Source organism: Nematolebias whitei, chromosome 4, assembly GCF_014905685.2.
Source record: "Nematolebias whitei isolate Nwh7 chromosome 4, NemWhi1, whole genome shotgun sequence".
Classification (NCBI taxonomy): domain Eukaryota; kingdom Metazoa; phylum Chordata; class Actinopteri; order Cyprinodontiformes; family Rivulidae; genus Nematolebias; species Nematolebias whitei.
In genome coordinates, this window is record NC_056501.1 from 35,462,133 (window position 1) to 35,466,188 (window position 4,056).

The following is a 4,056-nucleotide window of genomic DNA, read 5'->3' on the forward strand; positions in this document are numbered from 1 at the left end:
TACATGTTTGTAATGAGTTGTTAAGTATATAGACACTACATGTTTGTAATGAGCTGTTAAGTATATAGACACTACATGTTTGTAATGAGTTGTTGTAAAGTACAGTATTCCCTTGCTACTTCGTGATTCGACTTTCGCGGACTCGCTCTTTTGCGGTTTTTCTATGTAAGATTGTACACGACACAAGATTGTCAACTTTAATATTACTCACGTGATTGGGGTGATATGGAATAAAAAGTTAACAAAACATATATATACTTCGGACTAGAGTTGCATTCGGGCCTAAAAAGAAAATAATTCAGACCTGGCCCGAACCCGTATAATTTTTTTTCCGAGCCCAACCCAAAAACAACCAATTAAGTGTAATTAGAGGCCCAAACCCGAAAAAAAAAAAAGATTAAGCTTTTATTGTTTTGTAAGCAAATCATTTTGACATGATAGTTTTAAAAATGTATTTCAAAGAAAGGAAGATATAAGATTTCTTGTTTATTAACGAGTCAGAGGATTATTATAGTTATTATAATATTGTAGTTATTATAGTTATTATAGTTATTAATAGTCAGCGGACGTGCATGGCTGATGATCCGATTGTCCATCTGTAACAACTTGCCCCCAAAACTAAGGGGGATTAATTACATAAAAGGCTAATTAAGTCACGGGTGGTGCCTGGAGCTGACAGCGCAGAAAACTTACATTGGTTGAGGGGTAGGAATAATCAAATACAGTAAACAGAAAATACTTTACCCGCACAGGCAAAAAGCTCTCAGAAATAAACTATTAATTGATTGGCCACGAAGGATAACATTTAAGGCAGTTAACACAATTTAATCAAGTCATCAGTTATGCCCCACAAATGCTTCATCCCACAACATTTCCATATCAACACATGAAATCCCATAAACCCCATAAATAAAAAAAGTTTATCAAACTTTCAGTCCAACTATCCTCTTTGAAGGAAAGCTCATTTTGAAGGAGGATGGGGGAAACACACACTCAGTCTAGGCGTCAGCGTGCAAAAATAAAAAGAAACTAACTCACCAGATCTCAATGCGCATCAGAGCTGCATTTGGACCAAAAAAGCCCGGCCTGAGCCCATATCATTTTTTCTGAGCCCAACTCGAAACCGACAGATTAACTGTAATTACAGGCCCGAACCCGGAAAAAAAGAAGACATTTTTTTAATTAAGCTTTTACTGCTTTTGTCAGCAAATCAGTTTGACAAAATATTTTAAAAACATTTTTCAAAGAAAGGAAGATATAAGATTTCTTGTTTCACCAAATGGATATTAACATACAAAATGAATAGCCTAAAACATCAATGCTAAGAGGCTATTATACAGATGAACAAAACTATTTTCAGAGCAAAATTATTTAGAAAAATATCAAACAAGGCTATTTTAATTGAACGCACTGCTCGCTTTGTCTTTTGTAGATGCAACTACTTCCTTCACCGCAGATGATGGCAGGTGCGAAGATGCGCGTGGCCGGTGATCAGCTGATCCATCCGAAGCTTAACTGGACTTTTTTTTTTTACCTCTTTCAACCGGCGGGTCAGACCTGTCTCCTCCTCTACAAGGAGATTAACACAATTTTATATTGTGTATTCTTTTTTTGTTTTCTTTGTGCTGTATGATTTGTAAAACTGCATCAAAGCCCGAGACCGGCCCGGCCATTAAGCACATTATTATGGCCTGGCCCGAATTCCGGTTGGGCCGTGCTTCGGGTTCAGGTTAGAAATGACAGCTCTAATGTCCATAGGCTTCAGTGTGCCTCCCCTGCAGTCCTGGGTAAGAACAAATAATAATCTACCGCGATCCAAACTCGGGGTGAAGAATTATCCACAGGTAATCCAGGGCAATGGCCTCACGCCAGATCCTCCTCGGCAGGGGCAGGTGCACACCCAACAAAAAAAAAAAAACGCTGCCACTTCTAAAACCACATAAAAAGCCCAACCCGGCACGGTCTGGGGGCTCGGGCAAAAAAAAAAATCAAAGCTCTACTTCAGACAGTCGCCGTCATTTTGTAGTTGTCTTTCAATAAGCCTGCAAACGCAAGTCAAAAGAACTACACTATCCAGAAGCCTATAATGCTTCCGGCTGCTTTCTGCCTAAATCGAGGGATAGTTTTGCAACTCAAAGTCAGAAGAAGTAATGATCTATCTATTAAGCTAACAGAACTGGCAGAAAAGTCGCAAATAATCCTGAAGCTCAATAAGCCATGCGCACATCAACCTGGATGGAGCGGTGGGCTTCGTCATGCTGCAAGGTAGGTCTGCCAAACCGGAACTGAGCTGCTGGTCTGCAGAGCTGGTGAGTACCCATAAAAAATTTAACTGTACTGTAATGTACATATACATACTGTATATACATACATACTGTATACATACATACATATACATACTGTACATATACATACTGTACATATACATATTCAGGTACAACTCACAATCCTGCCAGCCATTGTGGGCTGCATCACTGGTGACCAGGAAGCTGAATACAGAGGTGTGGTGGACAGAACCACCTGCAACTCAACGTTGGAAAAACTAAAGAGCTGCAGGTGGACTACAGGAAGAAGATCTGCCCCCAAACCCTATCAACATCAAATGTACGAATGTTGACACTGTGGACTGCTACAAGTACCTGGGGGTCCATTTAGACAATTAACTGGACTGGACAGCTAACACCAACGCCCTCTACAAGAAAGGGCACAGTCGCCTTTTTCTTCTGAGGAGACTCGGGTCCTTTAACGGCTGCAGGACCATGCTGCATATGTTTTACCACTCAGTGGTCTCCAGCATCTTCTTCTACGCTGTGGTGTGCTGGGACAGCAGGGTGAAGAAAGCTGATGCCAACAGACTCGATAAACTCATCAAGAGAGCTGGTTCAGTTCTGGGAGTGGACCTGCAGTTTCTGACAGAGGTGTCTGAGCAGAGGATGCTGAGGAACCTGCTCCAGATCCTGAACAACACGTCACACCCCCTGCATGACATACTGGACTCTTACCACTGCACCTTCAGTCGTAGACTGAGACCACCGAGGTGCTCCACAGAACATCACAGGAAGTCCCTCAAACTTTTCAACTCCTCCCCTTTCTGCACATAGGACAATAAAATTAATCCTGTATTACAATAAACTCTTTAATGTTTCTGTCTGCACCTGTTTAGAACTTAATTGTTGTTATTTTTATATTCTCTGTTATTTTTTTGTATTTTGTGTGATTCCTTGTGTATGTTGCTTTCTACTAAAACTCTGGCACAATAATTTCCTGAAGGAACAATAAAGTTCTATCATATCTTATCTTATATATGCATGTTGTTAAAATTGGGTAGGTTTAAGAGTTTAGAACATTGTTAAGAAGATTTCAAGAGTGTGGGAAGGGTTTATAAAGCCTTAACATATTTATAAATACTAAAATAAATATACAGTGTTTCCCCTACCATTATACAAGCGGGGTGCCCCACCCTGTCAACCAAATTGAGCACCCTGCCTACCAAACCAAACTTGCCCCCCCACCTGCCCGGCACTGACATAGCACTAAGCTAGCAGCGAGAAATATAGGTTCTCTAGCTACAAAGCTAAAGGAAGCACTCATGTTGCCTCTTCCCTCATGCTAAACGCCCCCTGCCCCCATTCAAAAACTGTTAGTACAAGCTGCGCTCAGACAAGTGTCCGTCCCCCCATCAACAAAAATCATGGATGAGATGAGCACCCCGCCATGGCAAGTTAACTAGGGGAAACACTGATATAGCTTCCTACTTAGTGGTTTTTCACCTATCACAGTAATATCTGGAATGTAACCCCCGTGATAATCGGGGGACGAGTATATAGATGATCTACATGTTTGTAACGAGTTGTTTGAAGTGTATTGCTGCTCTACATGCTTTTTATGAGTTGTTAAGTATATAGAAAGTACATGTTTGTAGCAAGTTGTTGTTATATAGATGCTCTACGTGTTTGTTATGAGTTGTTGTAAAGTGCCAGTATATAGATGCCCTACACGTTTTTAACAAGTTAAGTATATAGACACCACATGTTTATAACAAGTTGTTGTTAAGTA

At 40.5% G+C, this 4,056-nt stretch overlaps 1 protein-coding gene across 1 annotated transcript in view; it reads right to left on the reverse strand.

Moving 5' to 3' along the window:
- The window catches only part of snx25 (sorting nexin 25), a 72,899-nt gene that overhangs the window by 68,096 nt on the left and 747 nt on the right, over positions 1-4,056 (reverse strand). The window lies entirely within an intron of this gene.